The sequence below is a fragment of the Corythoichthys intestinalis genome, chromosome 11 (genome assembly GCF_030265065.1).
Source record: "Corythoichthys intestinalis isolate RoL2023-P3 chromosome 11, ASM3026506v1, whole genome shotgun sequence".
NCBI lineage: Eukaryota > Metazoa > Chordata > Actinopteri > Syngnathiformes > Syngnathidae > Corythoichthys > Corythoichthys intestinalis.
In genome coordinates, this window is record NC_080405.1 from 48,927,766 (window position 1) to 48,950,786 (window position 23,021).

General features: G+C 39.2%; 1 protein-coding gene across 2 annotated transcripts in view; it reads left to right on the forward strand.

Annotated features, from left to right (window-relative positions):
- si:dkey-237h12.3 (teneurin-3) overlaps positions 1–23,021 on the forward strand; it is a 649,923-nt gene that overhangs the window by 186,033 nt on the left and 440,869 nt on the right. The window contains exon 1 of one of the 2 annotated variants that reach the window (XM_057849310.1): positions 9,870–10,149. The exons of the other annotated variant lie outside the window; for it this stretch is intronic. The gene's annotated coding sequence lies outside the window, so the exon portion shown is untranslated. Of the gene's footprint in view, positions 1–9,869; positions 10,150–23,021 lie in introns of those variants that run through there. 2 annotated transcript variants of the gene reach the window in all.

The following is a 23,021-nucleotide window of genomic DNA, read 5'->3' on the forward strand; positions in this document are numbered from 1 at the left end:
ATGTGATACATCACAATCATTTTGCAGACCCTCAAGCTACAGCTCACATACCCCTGGTGAACCACTGGTGCACATAGTAAATGGACTAGCACTCGAAGGGCTTGGGAACTTGATCGTCCTGGAAATAAATCAGACAATACGTCTACCGCGCTATGGACGGTCACCCGTCTCCATTCATCCGCTGTCCGTCAAGGCGGGATTACTCTTTCGGAACCCAATCCACCTAAAGCCCAGGAGCTTCATTTTCACTGACAACAAATAAAGAATATGGGAACGGGCCAGTACCTCCCTCGCATAATGTGCTTAATGTTCCAGACTTAAAGGGAGAAAACAACCTCACATTTTATCCAAAAAGACATCTTGCAAAATTGCAGCCAAAGCTGTCTGGGACCATCAAGTGGCTCTTTTAATCCAGCTGGCGTATAGAATATGGATTACGGCCGTGCAGCAACCAGGCATTGGCTCGACGGGGGGCGCAGGACGGGGTGCCCGGCATCAGCGGGGATCCCTGCTGGGACCCCTGGGTGAGAGGACGCCAAGTATCCCTACACATACACACAACGCCCTGCGCGAGCTCATTGAATGAGCTGGTTTTCTTCTCAGACCAGCAGCGGCATACGTCAGGCGTGTGAAACAGAATGTGCAAGAAAAGATGGTGAACAAGGCAGGGCTGCAAAGGAAAAGAGGGTAAGGAAGAATTGTCGACGGGTAACCGGGGTGCGAGAGAAGAACAAGCTCGTTTGTGCCAAGACTAAAATTGGAAAGAAAAAAAAAACTGTTGGTGGAATCAATTTTGAACAGAAGTGTCAGAAACAAGTCTGGCACTTCTGAATACAAATGAAAAATGAAATGCAGCCTCTCAGCATTTGGCTGCTTCTGCCTTTTTCTCTTTTCTACCCGGGCATCTACCTTGGGCTCTGGTGCGGATCGCCGGCAGGGTGTCGCCCCCTCCGGGTGAGGATATTTTCCTGCCCTGGGCCTAGTGGGCCACGTCAGTTGGGGGGGGTTTCAGGGGCCTATGGGGGTCCGGGTGGGCCAGTGGTGGTGGGGGCAGGTGAGGGGACGGTGGTCTGTCCTCTAATCCCTTCCCTAAGGGTTCAGGGGATGGCCCTGGCTCCTGGGGGGATGACGATGGCCCCTTGGCCAGAGCTGCGGGAGGACGGGTGGGCCGCACTCCCGTCCTGATTGAAATGGGCAATGCCGGGGCCGTAGGGCAACCACCGTGCAGCATTTCCACTTTTCTGTAGGAGTATCGCACATCTGAGTGGGTTCACGCATGGCTAGGTACAATTAAACACGCTCAGGTAGAGAGATTGCTAGTGCCAGGTTTAGCAATCAGGAAGCATAGAACTCATGGTGACTGTGCGACACAAAGGCACAATGACTGAGTTGCGGACTCGCCTCGCGTGCATATTGTGTCGGCGAAGACGAAAAATTCTGAATCCTGCCTCCAAAGTGGAAGAATCCGATTGCGGGGGGTTGAGGGGGGCATCCTCGGCATGCATATTTAAAGGCTCCTGCGGCGACAGACCGCGTCGTTAACGTCAGCACTTGTACACGTCACATTGGGCGTGCGCAGCGGTGCTACTAAACATTAAAAACAGCAAATATGGCGGAATGTCGGCTTTAATTTACTGTTTTAATAATATTTTTAAATTAAATATGTTGGACGTTTCAATTTTTGTGCCTTTTTTGAACAAAAGAAAAATGACATTGCTTCGAGTGGGCGGGCATATTTTTTTTCCGGGCTGAGGGAGCTTGGTGGGGTCAAAGTGCATCATTTTCTGTCGCCCAGTAAATCTGCACTGCCCCCTAGGGCCTGGCATGAATACTACATCATTTTCATGCGGAATTGCGACATTGTTCAAATGGAGACGCAAATGCAAATTTGACATTTTTCGTATTCTCGGAGAGTCACCATGTAAACGGCCCCTCATTCTCTCCTCTTTCTCCTTGGTCATCAGGCACCCCACATGGTGTCCATGGGTAAATAGAATTGACTAACTATGTTCATAGGTAGCATTGGCGTTGACGGAATCTGACCTTCTAGCCAGACCGCCAGAATCGCGCCAGCCGAACCGTCGGACTCGCGCTGGCGCAGCTCCAACAAAGCGGGCCGGCGAGATCCCGACAAACTCTGCACGTTCACCTTAATCTTAACACTTTGTAATGACTCCATTTTGAAAGGCTAAAGAAAGCTCACCGAAAACAAGTTGACAGTTTATTCAGGTCAACAGCGATCAAACGGCAAGGCGAAACAGGAACACTAAGGCAGGGAGGCAAGATCACCCTATCACACGTCAAGAAAAGGTTCTCGAGAAAAATGACAAAGCATAGTTAAACGTTCAGTCTTTTGAAGACTCTCGTGAGGCGGGCCGTGGGCATGATGAAGAGTGTGTTTAGGATTATTGTCTGTTTGTGGATTGGACAGGAGGATTCGGGAGTTACTGTTGTCCGGGCAACGAGGATTGTGGATTTTGCCACCTCAGCGTCAAAGGAGCTCTTGGAATCTTGTCAGCCGTGTTGTCAGTTGGACATCGGGCGTTTTCCGGTGTTCCTTGTGTTGGGATTGAGCGTCCCGCCATTTGCTCTGGACTGTCCGGGAGAACTGATTGCGAGAGTTGGTGGTGCAGATGTGGGTTTATCAGCGTCAATCTTGCTCAGTCAATTGTATAATGCACACGTTGAGCTTCCATGATAAGAAGTGGTCATGTATCTTTATGCCCTATATTCTGCTTGTTTTCCTTAAACTATGGTATAAGTGCTATTTATTTTATATTGGGTGTGTTAGAGTAATACAAACAGTCAAACAGTGAATACGAGAAACGATACTATTCCCTGATTGATTATATGAAGTGTGTTAGAATAATGCAAAGTTAGTACCTTTTCCAGTAAGCACAGTCTATCTTTAGTGTGTAATAATGCATTTCTTGTTGTTGTTTGTTCTTCTCTTCTGTCTGCCTTCTTCCTTTCTGTCCCCCCATAACCCATATCTGTTCTCTGCTTTCTCCTCATAAATAAAACAATGAACAACCACAATGGGGAGTATATCAAACTCCCATGTGATACATTAAAACTGTTCAGACCATAAGGACGCTCAGATTCCTATTCTACTTGTCTGAGCAGCTGTAAAACAGGTAAAAAAAAAAAAAAAATAATAATAATACATTTTTTTTTTAAAGTTAGCTTATTGGCTTTAGCTCCAGATGGGAAAATAGAATGTCGGACATTTAAAGCATTTACTGGGCTCAGAAGTGAGCATTATTACATTTTGTAAAGGCCTAATCTTTGACAGATCTCTAGTGGGTTTACCATATGTCAAATCTGACTTCTCCACTTTCTTGGCTGGAGATCAGGGTTGAAATGTTGAAACGTGTGTTCACAGGAAGGTTGTCATTGCATTTAGAGTTTTTCAGCATCATAATTATTACCTTTGTAAAGCAGAATTTTTAACACGCCACTTGTGTATTTGCCATCTGTCAAATCAGACTTTCTGTGGCTGTAGCTCCAGGTCAAAACATTCAAAGTGAAGCCGTTAAACCAGCATTGATACCTCTCAAATTTGAGGGCTACTATTACCTTTTGAAAATGCTGAATATTTGGCATGACGTGTGTGTGTGTACCATGTGATTTTTTAAAAAAAAGTATTTTTGCTCGAAGATTTAGGGGAAACATTGACAGTAGTGTTTAAAACTGGGGAAGTCCCTGATCAGATCACGTGATCGGAAATTGGACTTTCATATCATTTTCAGAATATTGGAATTAGGTTAAAGTATTTTTTTTTATTTTTTAGAAATATTAACCCATTGGCTGCCATTCAGGGCAATAGAGGTCCACTCTACAGTGGTATGAAAAAGTATCTGAACATTTTGCACTTTCTCACATTCCTGCATAAAATCACCATCAAATGTGATCTGATCTTTTTCAAAATCACACAGATGAAAATACAGTTTCTTCTTTAAATGAAAGCACCCAAACATTTATAGGTTTTCATATTTTAATGAGGATAGCATGCAAACAATGACAGAAGGAGGAAAAATAAGTAAATTAACCCTCTGCCTAAGGAGAGTTAAAGAGTAATTGAAACCAATTTTTACCAAGCATTTTAAGTCAGGTGTGTGCTCAATCACAGATGAGTGGTTTAAAGCTGCCCTGCCCACTATAAAACACACACCTGGTAAGAAATGTCTTGATGAGAAACATTTTCTGATGTGCATCATGCCTCGGTCAAAAGAGCTGTCTGAAGACCTGCGATCAAGGATTGTTGATTTGTATAAAGCTGGGAAAGTATACAGAGCAATCTCTAAAAGTCTGGATGTTCATCAATCGACAGTCAGAGAAATTGCCTACAAATGGAGTTTTGCACTGTTGCTTCTCTCCCAAGGAGTGGCCGTCCACCAAAGATGAAGGCAAGAGTTCAGCGCAGAATACTCAGAGAAGTAAAAAAGAACCCTAGAGTATCTGCTAAAGACTTACAGAAATCACGGGCACAGTCCAATATCTCTGTGCACACATCAAATATATGTGAAACTATGGCCAAGAATGGTGTTCATTGGAGGAAGCCACTGCTATCTAAAAAAAAATTGTTGCTCGTTTAATGTTCGGAAAAAGACACTTGGACACTCCAGACGTTTTGGCAAAATATTTTGTGGACTGATAAAACCAAAGTTGAATTGTTTGGGAGTAACATACAATGTCATGTGTGGAGGAAAAATGGAACAGCTCATCAACATCTACACCTCATCCCCACCGTGAATCATGGTGGAGGGAGCATCATCATTTGGAGCCTTTTTGCTGCCTCATGGCCTGGACAACTTGCAATCATTAATTGAAGAATGAATTCAAAAGTTAATCAGGATGTTTTGCAGAAAAACCTGAGGCCGTCCGTCAGACAATTGAAGCTAAAAAAAGAGGATGGATGCTGCAACAAGAAAATGATCCGAAACACAGAAGTAAATCAACTTTGGAATGGTTTCAGAAGAACAAAATACATGTTCTGGAGTGTCCAAGTCAAAGTCCAGACTTGAACCCCATCAAGATGCTGTGGCATGACCTAAAGACAGTTATTCATGTCAGACATGCCAGAAATCTAACTGAACTACAGCAGTTTTGTTGAGAAGAATGGGCCAAGATTAGTCCTGATCGATGTGCCAGACTGATCTGCAGCTACAGGAAGCATCTGGTTGAAGTTTTTGCCACACAATATTAAAAGTGGTGGTTCATTTACTTATTTCCCCCCTTCTGTCATTTTTTGCATACTATCCTCATTAAAATATGAAAAATTTTGGGTGGTTTTAATTAAAGCAGACACTGTTTTTTCATCTGTGTGATTTTGAAAAAGATCAGATCACATTTGATGGTGATTTTATGCAGAAATGTGAGAAATTCCAAAAGGTTCAGGTACTTTATCATACCACTGTATTTTAACTGGGCAGTCTTGTCGCGATCATTCAATAGCTAACAGCCAGTCAAATCGGATTGGACGCATATCGCCGTCAATGGCAGTGAAACATGTTCTATCAATGCTAGCCTCCCCATTTGATATGGATTGGAGGTCTATACTGTATCTGTTAAGTTGTTTCAAACGTGTCAATGCTCGGCATGTTTGATTTAATACGTGGTTGTACCACACAAAGTCCAAAGTTACGTTTTATTCTGGCTTTAGTTGAAAATAGTTGTTAAAACAGTAGCCGTGTTTCCGGGAAGGTTGCTATTTGGAGCCAAAGTAATCCAAATAGCAATTCCGAAAAACAACCCAAATAAACCTATTAATGTTACGGAAGAAACACTTCTGCGGAGGAGGGAATGTTTAGTGTCGCTGTCGTGTAAAAAAAACGCATTAGCTTGCCCATGGGACCGTGTCCAGTTCTAATTCTTGGGTCCTTGCGAAAGGAATACCAGGTGGGAATTGTAATGAGGCCGTTCATTATTCCCAGTAGAACAGGAATCGGCATCATCTCAGGTGTTGTGGAAGAGACACACACAGATAAGCTGCAATCTAATAATAGCATCAGTATGATCGTTTGATTGAGTCCACGTGTGCTTTTTCATCGTGTTGGGAAAATGTCAAAAAGAAGCTCAGAGGCTCCGACTCGCTGTTCTTTGATTGCAGGCAAGCACATGAATGCAGATGGACTCAGTCTGTCATTTACTGTCGAAGAAGAAAAATGTCACTCGTACATAAAATAAATGATAGACTGATTTAACGGGTAGGACTTTTTTTTTTTTTTTTTTTTTTTTACTGCGACACAACTAAAATTACACAATAAAAGCAATGACTCAAGTCATTATGTACAGTATATGAATAATTATGTTCTAAATGGATTTTTCTCTATATTTTTATATCATGGTGAAATACTTTTTCAAATGTGCATTACATATGTATTTATTTTACCTATGGGTCCTACATGTTTTTCTCATAGGCTACCACTGATGGCAATAACTGTTTTAAATATTTTAGTAATTGAGTATGCGACCGAAAATTCTATCGCTTAATATCGATAGAGCTGTCAAAATTATCGCGTTAATGGGTGGTAATTGATTTTTTAAAATTAATCACGTTAAAATATTTGACGCAATTGTCGCACATGCCCCGCTCAAACAGATTAAAATGACAGAACAGTTTCATGTCCACTTGTTACTTGTGTTTTTTGTCTCCCTCTGCTGGCGCTTTGGTGCGACAGAATTTATGGGTTAAAGCACCATAATGTAATGTAATTATTGACATCAACAATGGCGAGCTACTAGTTTATTTTTTTGATTGAAATTTTTACAAATTTTATCAAAACGAAAACATTAAGAGGGGTTTTAATGTAAAATTTCTATAACTTGTACTAACATTTATCTTTTAAGAACTACAAGTCTTTCTATCCATGGATCGCTTTAACAGAATGTTATTCCATCTGATTTATTATTATAATAAACAAATACAGTACTTATGTACAGTATGTTGAATGTATGTATCCGTCTTGTCTTATCTTTCCATTCCAACAATAATTTACAGAAAAATATGGCATATTTTATAGATTGTTTGCATTACGATTAATTATGATTAATTAATTTTTAAGCTGTGATTAACTCGATTAAAAATTTTAATCGTTTGACAGCCCTGTCGATAATACATTTTTTTTAAGGTAAAGAGCAATTATAAATATACATGAGAAGACAAGACATTTCACCTAATGTTGAACCATTTTCAGACCATCAGTGTCTTTATTTTTAATGTACAGTATATTGTTGAAAAAAGCCAACAATTGCATCTCAGATGAGACTAGAAAAAAACAACAACAACAAATTCATTGCGTAGAGTCTTAAAAACTACAAAAAACTACAGAAATCGCAGACGTGGAGTGGTTGAGATTTTCATTTTCAAATATTTACCCTTTTTTTTTTTTTTTTTCTTTTCAATTTTTCTTTGTTTGCATTATTTATCATCTAAAATACTGGGGAAAATGCAACAGTAACCAAAAAAATACAATTAAGCGAGACTTTATGAAGTACATATACTTTACAGATGCTAATTTTTTCATTGTGACGAAATTTGTTTAAAAGTTTAAAATATGCGAGTGAATAATTTTTTGAAGTCGTTTTTTTCTTTCTTTTTTTTTTTAACTAAATTTTAGACATCAATTAATGATTCTAAGCTAAAAATGGCATACATTTCGAATAGTATGATTACTTACCTCTTTTAATGGCTGGGTTGAAACAAAACCGGTTGCACGACGTCTGTAAATGGGGGTTACCAGGGTAAAACGGACAAATTAAAAATAGTTTGGGGGCTTAATGCGCCATGAATCTGCTATGGCAGCATATAAACATATTGTTCTACCAAACACAACATTTATTTTAGCTTGAAATACAGCAGTTTATTTTAAAGAGGGGTGCAAGAGCTGAAACTGTTTTTTTTCAGCCTTGTCTGTGTTTTCCGTCATATGCTGGATTTCACATTGAGATTGTGGGGTAACTGGTTATAAAATCTGACCTTTTGAGCTCAGTAACACGTTGCTAAAATATTCAAGGCTTGGTGTGTTTGTAAAGCCTTATTAGCTTTTCTCTTTGGATTTGCTACAGTGCCCTCCATAATTATTGCCACCCCTGAAAAAGATCTCATCTGACCAAAGCACACGGTCCCAGATGAAGCTTGGGACTGTGTGTATTTTTGTGTGAGACCAAGATTGAGCTTTTTTGCAACAAGCACTCTAAGTGGGTCTGGTGTGCCACGAAAGATGTGCATGCTGAAAAGCACCTCATACCCACTGTGAAGTATGGGGGTGGGTCAGTGATGCTGTGGGGCTTCCTTTTTTTTTTTTTTCTTTTTTTTTTTTTTTTTTTACCACTTGTCCTGCTCAGCTGTTTGACACGGAGAATGGAAGTCTAAGTGCCCGGATAGTCTGAACAGTTTTAATGTTTCACATTGAGAGTCTGACATACTCCCTTTGTGATCATTCAACATACCTCATTTATTATGACAAAACAGCGAACAGGAAGGGGTTATGGGGGAACAGAAGAAAAGAAACACAACAGAAGAAAGAGAAGAAACATAACAACAAGAAATACATTGAATGCCTAACTACACTAACTACTTATACAGTGGGGAGAACAAGTATTTGATACACTGCCAATGGGAAAACCCATTGGCAGTGTATCAAATACTTGTTCTCCCCACTGTATGTTGGTGCTATCATCAACTAAATGTATTTCCGGTTGACACCATTTGGGGGGGGGGCCTGTTGACCAGGGAAAGAGGGGGAAGAAGGTGGGGGAGTCAATAAGTCTATCGTGTGAATCCTGAGTGAGTGTAAGCCCTTTGGCAACCGACCCTGCGCCGCCCCGCCACCAATCCCGGCAACGGGACCCCCCGCCCGAGCGCGCCCGATAACATTCAGCCGCATGCGGGCCCCGCCGGGCACGCAGCAGCCACTCAGACGAGCGGAGAAGCCACGCGGGCGCCGACACAGGGCCTCGGCCCCCACCCAGCCAGCCCGGGAAGGGAGGGCAGGCCCTGGGGGGGCGCAGCCCATCCCTCCTCCCGCAGCCCAGCAAAGGAGCCCTCGCCCCCCCCGGAATCCAGGGTGGTCCCACGGGCCACCCGCGTGCCCATCTACCGGCCCTCGGGGATGGCAAGAGGGGACACACCACCAACCACCACGCCCGTCCCCGGCTGTTTCGCTTCCAAAGGCCCTGGGAACCTTGTTAGGGTGCGTGGCATCATGAATGCTTTGAAATACCAGGACATTTTAAATCAAAATCTGTTGCCCTCTGCCCGAAAGCTGACGATGGGTCGTCACTGGGTCTTTCAGCAAGACAATGACCCTAAAGATGTGGCCAAATCTACACAGAAATGGTTCACCAGACACAAAATCAAGCTCCTCCCATAGCCATCTCAGTCCCCAGACCTTGTTTTGTTGGCATAAGGGGGTTGTACAAAGTATTAACACCAGGGGTGGTAAAAATTGTGACACACATTATTTGATGTCAAATAATTTTTTTCTTTATGTAGGATTTTTTTCCCCCCACTGAATAAATGCACTTGTATTGAAGGTTGGATTTTTCTCTTTTTTCCCCATTAAGGCCCCATATTATTTGAATTAAAAAACAATATATATATTAGAAGCTAAAAAACACATCTTAACCAGGGGTGCCAATAATTATGGAGGGCACTGTATGTGTCAATTTCCTCTTTTTATTTTTATTTTTTTGTTGTTGTCCTGACTCTCCATCCAGTCAGACGGCGTAATGCGATCCCTAATAGAGTGGTGCAAAAACACTCCTGTCTACATGGCGGAGGAGGGGTGCTGTTGGCGGTGGTGATGATAGTGGGGAAGGGGAGTGGTAGAGGGGTAGCCCACGAGAGGGTGAGTTAAGAGAGAGAGAAAGAAAAGGAGGAAGAGGAGGCGGCTGGTGGCGGCGGTGAGAGTGCGGCAGACAGCGGCTTGCCTGCTAACTACCGCGACACCCCGTGTGACTTCCCGCTCAGACGCCGGTTGACATTCATCCTTTTGAGGGGGGCTTCCAGCGTGGTCGGAAGATAAAAAAGAGGAGGAGGAAGGTTCGGATCGGGGAGAGCTGCTGGCTGGCAGGCAATGCAGAACTGCACCGCCGCCTGACAAGTGGAGCTTTCAGTCTCCAGTCGGGGAATCTACACACGAGGTACCAACTTCTTTGTTAGAGGCTGCTTGTTATAATCACCAGGTTAAAAATGCATTGCAGCTCTGGAAGAGTACGTCAGGGACCATGCGCGCATTAATGTATTGAAATGTGTCAGTGTGTGTGTTAGCCGGGGGGCCCTTATTGAGACTGCAGACTGTCTGTTTTGTCTCCCATGTGCACTCTACTAATAGTGTTACCTCTACCAAGGAGGGTCATGTTGTTATCTGTTTTGATTGTTGGCAGGGTTTTGTGCGACTTAGCCAATCAGCACAAGTTGGATCAAATGGGTTTTAAGTGTGCAATTTGGAAGCCTTGTTGGAGGTCTATTCTCGGCTATAGTTGCATCAATGATGTACAGTTTGGTCAGTGGTTTATCAAAGACTAATATCTGATTTTGTTTATGGTAGTCTATGCCAAATTTGGATTTTTGTTCCTTGGCAGAGGTATGTTCAGTATATATCAGTGCAACATACCGGTTACCTCCATTAAGGAAGGGATGCTTTGTTGTGTTTTTGATTGCCCTGCTATGAAACATCTGACACGACAAACTGAATTTGAATGATTTCTTTTCCCCCATGTAGTTTCTGAATTTGGACTAGGCCTGCACAATACAGTGGTATGAAAAAGTATCGGAACCTTTTGGAATTTCTTACATTTTTGCATAAAATCATCATCAAATGTGATCTGGTCTTTGTCAAAATCACACAGATGTAAAAAGTGTCTGCTTTAACTAAAACCACCCAAACATTTATACGTTTTCATATTTTAATTAGGATAGTATGCAAATAATGACAGAAGGGGGAAAAATAAGTACGTGAACCATCATATTTAATATTTTGTGCCCCCCTTTGGCAGCAATGCCTTCAACCAGAAGCTTCCTGTAGCTGCAGATCAGTCTGCATTTCAATCACATTTGATGGTGATTTTATGCATACATGTGAGAAATTCCAAAAGGTTCAGATATATATATATTTTTTTTCATTGTGCGCATGTGCAATCGTCCCATCACAGAATGTGTGATTAAAAAAAAAATTTTTTTTGTAATGTAAACTTTTGTTTTTCTTCATAAAACCAGCAACTGTGCAGAGACATGGTTTCCTGGATCCCTTTTATATATATCAATCGTCCTCATTCACAGATGAACCCCCTTAGCCTCGATTAAACGGTTCTAGATGAATACTACGTATGTCCCGATCGCATATTTTTGCACCCGAGTCCGAGTCACCTGATTTTGAGAATCTGCTGATTCCGAGTCCAGATCTGATACAGACAAAAAAGTTTTTTTTTTTTCTTATTTGACGCTCACACTGCTGAGAACAGCCCTTTCACTTAAACGATGAATGAGTTGCCACAGCACACCTCAGACTGGGTACCAAGCTTAACGATGATTAACACATTTGTCGTAGAGCTACTGAAGCGTCTCTTGCCAGATCAAAGCTACAAACCTGTCAATCATAGTTAACTTTAAGTCCCAAACCTCAGCTGCACTGGTGACCAAGAAAAACAGGTCACATTGCTTAGCAGGATGGAGGGTGAGACGCTATACCAGCACGAATCAGTAAAACATAAATTTATTATATTTTGTTATAACCCGATCCTTTTCACCCGATTCCGATCCTCTGAAAAATGGCACGATCGGCCCGATTTCCAATCATGTAATCAGATCGGGACATCACCAAGGACTACAATGGGATTATAGTGATCCACCAAAGTCTTCCCAAACAATTCAAGTCATCTGGTGAAAATTCTTCTAGTTTTAAGATCGCAGTATATCGCAAACCCCCAAAAAGTCGCAATGTGAGTTTTTTCCCCAATATTGTTCAGCACTAATTTGGAGTCAGCGCCTGACGATATTAGTTATATCCACAAAGCATGTTTTGTTTTTGTTCATTTGTGAGTGTTCTTTTAGGCTACGTTAACTTGCTATCGATGAATATACAGGGAGTCCCTGGGTTACGACTAGAGGTGTGCGAAATTTCCGATACTTAGATTATTCACGATTCGGCCGTGGAAGATTCGAGAACGATTCACAAACATCCAAATTCCGATTATTGAAATATGTCAAGTAAAGCCGAAGTAAAACACACTCCGCGCGACGCGCGGTCTTCTGGACGCAATGAGGAACGGAGTGAGAGTAGCTTAACATCATGCTTGTCATTACCCGGTCCCTCGGGAGATGCCAATGCTCAACTCACGGCTCTAGCTCAACTCATGCTGCGAGATAAAAAAACAACATCATACCTGACTGCTGCCGACAGCTGCTACAAAGTACGTCCACATAATGGTACGGTAGATATCATATTTATATAGGACTAGATGCGTTATAGACTCGGTAGTGTGAGCAGCACATGTTCAAAAAGTTAGATGCGGGCGTTAGTAAACGGCCGCCATCTTAAAGTAGTAGACTTCCCTGCAAGGCTGTTGTAGCGAACCTTCCAAGCGAACCTAATTAACTTTTTGTCTAAAATACTCCTAAATCGGTAAAATATTGACTTGAATCTATCTTTAAAATAGTTTCAAAACTTTCACATGTCGAAAGTAGACAAAAGGAAAATTATGGAATAACGGGAGCAATTTTAACAACTTTAACGGCTGATTCACAACATTAAATGAATTGAATGTAGTTTAAAGCTGCTGATACAGAATGGGGATTTGAGTATATTATTTGTATTTAACTGTTAACTTGATACTGAAATAGTGTAGTTTATTTAAGCCTGCGAGGCTTTCTTTTTTTTTTTTTTTTTTTTTTTTTTTTTAGAATCAGCTAATGGCGGGGGGGGGGGGGGGTCATCAATAATCGATTTATAATCAAATCGTAGCCTCTGAATCGTAATCGTAATGGAATCGTTAGGTGCCCAAAGATTCCCACCTCTAGTTACGACATACCCAAATTACATAATTTCGAGTAAGAGTGCATGTACACACAAAAATGAACGTATTTGTGCGCACAAAGAAGAGCACATTTGCTCCCACGAAGAAGTTGCGCAGCCGAGTGAGAGGGAGGATGGGAAGATGACAGCTGCAAGCCTGAGTGCACATTTGTTGCGTGTGAAGCGTCCACAGAGGCAACACCTGTATAAAACACCTTTTGTACTGTTTATTGTGCGTTTTCAGTTGTGGTGGGGCGGGTTTATGTGATTGTTTTTGATGATGTGCGGATGCTAACTGATACATGTGTATCGTTTGTGTGGATTATTATTGCTGTATCACCAGCTAGTTATAAATGCAACTTTGAATTGCTGTTATTGAAGATGAAACTGATTTACCGTATTGACCCGATTATAAGACGGTGTTTTTTTTGCATTGAAATAAGACTGAAAAAGTGGGGGTCGTCTTATATTCAAGGTCTAGACGTTATACCCATTTACGACGCTAGATGGCGCCAGATATCATTGAAGCGAAGTTCTGTCATGATAGATCTCAGCTACTCTCAAGTTTAACCAGTTTGCATTATTTTATTGCAATGTTTTTCCTTATTCAGATTTGTTTCAAGACTACAATTACAGTTAGACTTCACTTTGATGGTTAATGCAGTTATTGCAATTTTGTTGTTTTGTCACAATAGATTGGTTTATTTACATTAAAAAAAAACCAGAAGCCATTCATTTACAAATGCGATTGCACTTTAGTTTACATATTTAAATGTTCCGATACTAAGATTTGAATGAGGCAAAATAACATAATTTTTCTCTCAAATATATTGTTATAATCATTTGTTTCTGATATACTGTAATTATTTTCTGTATAAAAATTAATTTGGTGTTCAAAAAGTCTTTTTTTCAGACTTGAGTCTTGAAAAAGAGGGGGTCGTCTTATAATCAGGGCCATCTTATATTCGGGCCAGTACGGTAATTTCATTATTATTTTAAGTTTATTCTGCAAGTGTTAATGTCATGAGCAGCTGAATAAAGTCTGCAAACCACACAGTCGTCTCACATTGTTGTTTCGGAATTTAGCTTGCTTTCTAGCTCGGCTCCAACGTCTAGGCGGGAACAGCACAGTGACGTATAATACATGTTTTTGGATGGTTATTTTGAGATTTAGAGGGTTTTTATGGGTTTCTTAAAGGGTTAATTCTTACTTAGGCGGGAATTTAGGTGGCCTCGCCAGCGTATGAACGGAACTCGTTCGTAACCCGGGACTACCTGACCTTGTCATTTATGTTTTTCAAGAGTAGGGTGTGAGAAGTTTTCTAATGCTGTTGTTTGAGCTTGACATTTTTTTTAATGGTACATAACAGCCAGCAGATGGCACTAATGCACCATTTTACATATAAATTAGGCCAAATTTGTACACATACTTTTCTGGGAGAAATGGCTGCATATAAACAAAACACCTGTGTTTTACTGCTGATTCAGCAAAAAACGGAAACATATAGAATCATTTTAAATAATTTTATTCTTTCATTGTGTAGACATGGTAAGTACAGTTGAAGCCGGAAGTTTACATACTGTACAATGCAAAAACAAACATTTCCATTTTTTTGTCATTTTTTTGCCTAAAATTAAATGCAGAGTCAGCCATTTTGGCCGAACTCAAACACGGGACTTGAGAATTCACCTAAATGAGCCTCAATTGTAAGCCGGACCATCTCATTGGACAACAGTGAAACTATACCCAACATTATTAGAAGGTAGGAAAAATACTGAAAAAAAAACAATATGCAGTGTAGATAGGATGGTTGAAATGATTGACTACATATAGATACATTACAATATATGCTACATGCACCATACTTAACATAGCATTGGCGGTTGATTATGCAAACAAGCGAATGGAGGTGTTGCATTTTTCAGTGGACTTTGATGAATGGTGTGGCTTTGACGTCACACGCCTGCCAGACAGAGACGGATTGAAGTGCTTAGCACACCAATGGCCACCGAGACAAAGAGTAATTGGTGTGTGTTGAGTGTTGGCCGCCGTAAATGGAGTAGATTGTTAATAGTGACGTTTCGTTGCAGAAAACTCCAAATAATCAAATTTTCAGACAAGATGCAAACCAACCAAGAAAAAACATACAGTAGATTTGTGTCAGCATTGCAATAAAACCCAAGCCCAAGTTTAGTAAGAATAGAGGGGTATTCACGATACCTGCAAAGCGCAAAGACAATGCTGCAGTAGTCAATTGCATGAAATTGTCCTTCAATGTAGACCTTTTCTCTGATTATTCCAGAGAACTGGGAATTGAAACTACGACCTGGCTTTTTTTGTCGCTGTGTGCACTCTGGAATGTCTTCTCTGAAAGTTATTTAATTCAGTAAATTAAAAATCTCTGATATATGTCTTCAAAAGTTTTGTTTTCAAAAAATGTTTATATGACCCCCCCCCCCCCCCCCCCCCAAAAAAAACCCCTCTATTGCCAGGTATTTCCTACTTGAATATGTTCTTAGTGCTTTTTATGTTTATTCATTTTTTTGGTGTGTATTTATTTATTTATTGTTGTATTTTAATTGATTGTATTTTAGTCATCTATATATTTTTATATATTACCGTAATTTTTGGACTATAAACCGCTATTTTTCCTCTTGCGGCTTATAGTCCAGTGCGGCTTATTTGTTGATTTTTCTGGGTTAATGGTTAATGGTGTTAATGGTGTTACACTTATATAGCGCTTTTCCACCTTTCAAGGCGCTAATTGTTAACCCTTTATTTGACAACAGCTTTATAAGTCAGTCTTATTGCGGCACTGTTAAAGTGTCACCAATTACCATAACTAACAATTTATGAAACAACTGGAACAGAAACTGAAGAAATAATTAGCACAGAACATGAATTTTAATTGTCATGTACATCTGGAGCGCCACAATGCATGCTGGGAGGCATGTTGGACGACAACAGTGTTGACAGCAGGTGGCAGCAGTTGTTGATTGTCTATCCTAAGGGAGCAGTGATGGCCAAATGAAGTTTCACCATGCAATGAAGCTATGCAGCCAATTCATTCAAAGCTTCATGGTGGTTCATTTCGTCTTATGACAGTGTTATGATGCCGCTTTCAAATAAGGTATTACCCATTATAATCTTTTGGTGTAAATATCCCATAATACTGTGAGGACAGCTGCAGCCTCATAGTGCGAAAATTACGGTAAGTTAAATGTTATTTTAAAAAAAAATTAACTTTAATTAACGGTTTTGTAACCTTAACTCAAGACGATTTTTTTTTTTTTTTTTTTTAAATATTCAAATCTTATGTTCCCCATATGGCACAACATACGGTATTTTAAAATAAAAAATAAATCAATGTATATTTGTTGTGTACTTTGTTTTTCGGACTATGGGTCAGATCTGATTATAAGTTGCACCAGCCTAGGAATGTGCAATGAAGATGAAAAAAAATTAGGGCTGTCAAACGATTAAAATTTTTAATCGAGTTAATCACAGCTTAAAAATAATTAATCGCAATTCAAACCATCTCTTAAAATATGCATATTTTTCCGTAAATTATTGTTGGAATGGAAAGATAAGACGGATATATACATTCAATATACTGTACATAAGTACTGTATTTGTTTATTATAACAATAGATCCACAAGATGGCATTAACCTTATTAACATTCTTTCTGTTAAAGGGATCCACATGAAAGACTTGTAGTTCTTACATGATAAATGTTAGTACAAGTTATGCTAATTTTATATTAAAACCCCTCTTAACCCCTCTTTTCATTTTAATAAAACTTTTTTCAATCAAAAAATAAACTAGATACACTAAATACACCACAAGGTGTCAATGGCGAGTTTTAAATGAACTTAGAAATCAAGCCAAATAGTGTGTTTTGTCCCTCGACTGACGCTGTAGTTTCCTGTTTACTGGTCCATCCATTGTGATTCACGTTATTTGAGTGCTGGCTTCACAACGTACTTGACCTCTGATAGTTTGTATATTGTGAATAAATATTATAAATATTGCCATCCAGTGTATTTGTTGAACCAAACGAACTGTTTGAATAGTGTTTCACCAAAGTCGGAGTACGTTTTTTTGTGTATGTTGCATAGCTATTTTGATTGGGAATGCCAGTTCTCTTTGTACTGTTCTTTAACTGTGTGAGAATAGGGCCTCATTAATACAGATTGAAGTGCTTTTCTTTTTGTGAAAAATATTTTTTTTGAGAGATTATTTTTGTTGTGCTTTCACTAAAAGATACTCATGTTTGTTGTGAAGGAGTTGCCGAAGCGTATGCCAATAAACGTCACGGGCCAATGAACGCCTGTGTCCACTCGCCTTTTGTAATGTTCTGATATAGAATTATCCGAGGTACCTTGAGGTGCACGCGGCCCCAATGCTGTTTACTCAAATGATGCAGAAGCGAGTTAAAGTTACAGCCTGCCGAGAGCCGTAAGCTGTGTTAATGTTGAAGCTGAATGTGCTAATAAAGAAACAAAGTGCCAGCACGTCACATGTGGTATACCTTTGTTAAGAAAATGCACAAAACAAGACACCTTTCTCTGCCTCTTAGCTCTCAAGTGCATCATTGTAATCTGTTTGAGGCAATGAATGAGCGGGTCATTCCGCGTATGCGTTAAATATTTTAACGTGATTAATTTAAAAAATTCATTACCGCCCGTTAGCGCGTTAATTTTGACAGCCCTAAAAGATATACTGTAAAGTTTGCACAGCGGTACAAGTCACAATTTTAATGTTGAAACAGATGCCTTGACCGCCCTCTTGTGGTTTAGAGTGGAAATAACATGGAAACGGGAGGACGGTTGTAACTCGACTTAGGAAAATAATTGGTTCTGGAAGTAGTTTCGTAACCTGAAAATTCTGTAAGTAGAGACGTTTTTTCCATGTAAATGTCCTATCCTTTGCAAGCTCCCCAAAATTTAGACATAATCTTTTATAATGCATAAAAATGCATCAAAACATGTAACAAATACATGTTACAATTTGATTATTGCACAATAAGCATAAAATAAGAGTTCTGCATAATGTAAAAAACATAGAATAAAGAATAAAAGTACACACACACACATACAGTAGAGATCTGTCTTCGCCAATTGGTTGCCAGGAATGCTAGGAAATAGCCAATGGCAGAGGAGCCATAAGTATGTTACGTTCAGTAAACTCTGGGAGCTGCTAGTACCAGCCATACTTTGCCTTTTGTATCCTGATTTTTTTTTTTCGTAACAAGAGGCAATATTTTCTCGTTGAGGCATGTCTTAACCTGAAAAATCTGTATGTACAGATGTTTGTAAGTGGAGGTACTACTGTATTGTGTTAATAATTTCACTAGGGCTGTCAAATTTATCCCGTTAACGGGCGTTTTTTTAAATTAATCGCGTTAAAATATTTAACGCAAGTAACGCATGCGCGGAACGACTCACTCATGCATTGCCGCAAATAGACTACAAATGCGCCGTTTTACTTATATACAGAGTTAAGAGGCAGCATCAAGTGAATGGAGTAGATACAAGCATTCATTGGGGCCGTGCTTTTAGTTGGCAAAAGCTTTGACATCCCTCCCTCAACTATAAATATTGTGGGGAGCGACATGGGCAAGATTGACAGGAGTTGATCATTTTCTTAACACCCTGTATTGTACCCAACGCAGAGAAGATGTATCATTTGCAGCCACCACACACAGTCAAGGTTGCCCTACTTCTCATCATACATTTGGGCAGAACAGTTAAGTCACTACAGTATTATTTACTGAAAGCTCAACAAATACACTAGATGGTCAAAATATACAAAGTCACATTTATCCTTTTAGAATTACAAGTCCTTCTACCCGTGGATCCTTTTCACAGAAAGAATGTTAACAATGTTAGTGCCATCTTGTGGATTTATTGTTATAATAAACAAATACAGTACTTATGTACAGTATGTTGAATGTATATATCCGTCTTTCCATTCCAACAATAATTTACAGAAAAATGTGGCATATTTTAGAGATAGTTTGAATTGCGATTAATTCCGATTAATTAATTTTTAAGCTGTGATTAATTCGATTAAAATTTTTAATCGTTTGACAGCCCTAAATTTTACACATAAGTCACACCCCCGGCCAAACTTTGGAGTTTAAAAAAAAAAAAAAAGTGCGATTCATAGTACAAAAAATACGGTAGTTGGATTTAATTTGATTTACTTGTAGTCATTTTTTATTTTCCTTATATTTTTATATATTTTATTTCTATATATTGAACTTGTTTTGTATGACTCTCAGTTTTTTTTAAATTGTATTTCATCTATTTTTAATTTTATATTTCTTCATGTTAGCTCTTTTTAAACCTAAAGTGTATTCTTATATAAAACATTTAAAATGATTTAATAGATAAATCTGTATTTATTTGATTTTATTTTGAAATACCACAAGAATGTGCAATGCAGTTCTTTGCTGGGTCAGCCGCTGCTGCAGTTGTACAGTTATAGAGCTGGTGTACGTTGCTCTATTGCGATCTAGCCGTCTTTATACTTGTCACTTGTAATTACGTTGAAAAATTAGGTTGCTGCGCGGTGGAGAGAGAGAGAGAGAAGCAATGCATTGCTGAGTAGCCTGCTGCTACACGACGTTCTAGCTGAGGTTTGCTGTGACATTAGCCAGCGCTGCAATCACGCCGTTGATGTGAGGCGTCATAAAAAACTGACGGGAAGTCACTTTACTTTTCGACAGCCCATTTGTGAATAGAACATTAATAAGGATGTCCCTGATCCAATTGCGTGATCGGAAATCGGGCCCCATCATGTTATCTTTAGAGGATCGGAAGAAGGTTAAAATATGTTTTTTTAAATGTACTTCATTCTAATTTTTAAGCAATAACTAGATGGCTGCCTTAGGGACGGTCTGACAGAAAATTTTTGCGATTTTGAAACTGTGACGTTTTCATACCATGGTATACCTTGAAACCAGCAATCAGCACATGTCTAGTTAAACTGCAAGACCTTTTCAAAATGATGTATTGATTCTTGGTGGGAGCATATTCATAACCTTTTGGACTACAATGTATCGAGATTAGGGCTGTCAAACGATTAAAATTTTTAATCGAGTTAATTACAGCTTAAAGATTAATTAATCGTAATTAATCGCAATTAATCGCAATTCAAACCATCTATAAAATATGCCATATTTTTCTGTAAATTATATATATATTCTGTAAAATAATTTGTTGGAATGTAAAGATAAGACACAAGATGGATATATACATTCAACATACGCTACATAAGGACTGTAGTGGGCATTTCACTCTACTGTCATTTAAATCTGTCTATGCTGTCCTCACTCCGAAGCGTCTACTTTTTCCAAAGCTAGACAGCTAGTGAACGACGCCTTAATAATCAGACTTCTTCCTTTTTCATCTGATTTATTAATAAAATGGCCTCAAACCATTGTCCTCTTTAGACCGTAGTGAAACTACAAAAAAAAAAAGTACACAAGCATTGCATTAGCAACAACGTTAGCTTAGCACGCTATACAGGTTCACTAAACATAAACAAAAAGCGTCTCATACAAAAAAATATAACATTTCGCTTACTAACATAATATGTACGTTCTTTACAACAACCATACTTACGGACAAATCTTGTCCAAGGATCATATAAGCACAACATTACAATGTAGGCGTCAGCCCGAGACGTCGTGCAGCCATATTGAACTGGCAAGAAAGCAATAAACCATGTCGCAAAGCGACCACAAGAGTTCGCTGTTAGACAGCACAAAAAACCTTGCTGTAAAACTACCAAAAGGCAGAATGCTGAGCGGGACATGTGCGGTAATTGCATCAAATATTTTAACGTGATTAATTAAAAAAATTAATTACCACGCGTTAACGCGATAATTTTGACAGCCCTAATCGAGATATATCACCTTTTCGATATATTGTCACACCCCTAGGTTTATAAAGGTTTGTTTATGTAAAACTAAATATTTAAAAGTAATGTGTCTTATTTTGTGCTTCACAAATGATTTGCAAAAAAAGAAAAATAGGTTTATGAGTCTTTTGCCTTTTATTTTTTTTGTCACTCAAACGCATAAATATGTGATTGGAACCAGGCCTGTCACAATTACAAATTTTAGTAGGCGATATATTGTCTCATAATTATTGCCAATATGCGATATTATTGCCTGTTTTTTTTTCCAATCTATTCAACCACAAATGTAGTGACAATACATCCTAATAAATCAGATTCAAATGCATTAAATTGTTATTCTTAAAAAAAACACAAACTATATTAGAATTTATAAATACTGAAACAAAAACGATGCATAATGAGTCATTTCAAAGCTAGTTTGGTGCAGAAAATGAAATAGGTGAGAAACCCAATGTCATTTTTGTTGTCTACCAATTGGAGCCCATTAAAAGTGTTAGTTTTATCCAAAATGTTTTCCATCTTGTCCTGCAAAGTGTGCATGTGACAAATTTGTTGCCAAATTATCATTTATTACATCATATCATCATTGCCAGTCAGATTTTTCATAATGGGTGCCACGTTAAATTTATTCTGAGAGTACAATCTGAAGTATATGCGATTGCCTCCAAAAATCTGAACTTTTAATTTCAAATGTCCACCGGAAGTACGTTTGCTAATCCACTAACTGTAAGCTTTACACTTAGTAAAAAGTAACAAAAACAAAGTGCACTTCGCTTGTGTCATGCATGTGGTATAAGTTAGATTTTTTTTTCTTCTTTAATCCAGCGAGTGTTCATGTTTGAAGTGTCACCTTTTAACCGCAATTTTGCGTTGTGGGGAAGACTGTCAATGTTTTATAGCAGGCTAATGTGGTTAGTACATTATCTTTTTTCCATTAGCCTCAATGTAGCAATGCTAACGTTTTATAATGTTTAATATAGAGGTGTTTCCTTATTTTGTATGTCTGAACTCTAGTTCTACGGTGTGTCTATGGTCATCTGTGAAAGCTACTGGAGTATCATATGCAATCAACATGCGCGTGTGCCGAGTGCACACAGCACACGCACGGACAAACGTATGAATGCATGCACGCGGCGATAAATCGCAGTCGGGAAAATTACAGCCCTTATTTGAATTTACCGTGCGATAATTTGACTTATGAGATATCACGACAGGTTTACTTGGAACGTCTCTCTATATATCTTTAAAACCAGTCTTTGTGTTTATTTCAATTAAACAATTTTGTGGTGAAGAAGGTGAAACCTAAGAAAAGGATCCAAGTAGACTGGAACAGGTGAAGGAAGGTGTCAGGTTTTTTTTTTTTTATGTGACAAGAGTCTGCTAGAATGAAGGGCACAATTTCTAAGACAGTGTTGAGGCCAGTCATGGTGTGGGGATTAGAGACTATGCCGCTAAAAAGAAGAAAGAAAGCTGAGCTGGAGTGACCATGTTGGATAGGATCAAAAATGATTTAATCAGAGGAATAGCCAAGGTGAGATGTTTTGAAGACAAAGTTAGAGAGAGCAGACTTTCATGGTTTGAGCAAATCCTGAGGAGAGGTGGTAAAAGGGTGTTGAGGACGGAGCTAGCAGGCAAAAGACAGAGGTAAATGGATGTGGAAATGGGAGATATGAGCGCAGTAGGATGGAGAATGACACCGAAAGAAGAAGAAAGTGTCGGTTATGGTTAGTGCTGCAATGATTAGTTGATTAACTCGAGTAATTTCGATGAGGAAAAGGATTCAAATTAAATTTTTCTGCTTCCAGTATTCGTTTAATTGAAGTGGCGTTGTAATGGTTTGTTTTGAGAGTGTTTGCATTTAGTTTTATTGATTTGGGTGGATACACTGCCCTCTAGTGGCGACAGTGAGTATGACATAACTCAATTCACAGCTAATTCCAGCTGCTCCTTGTTAAGACCAACATAAGCTCAGTTTGTGTTTGAGATGTTTTTTTAATGCATTCGTAATTTAGTTTATATGTATATTTAGCTGGTTTTTCGTGGGAATATGTGTTTGAACCGTTTATTAAG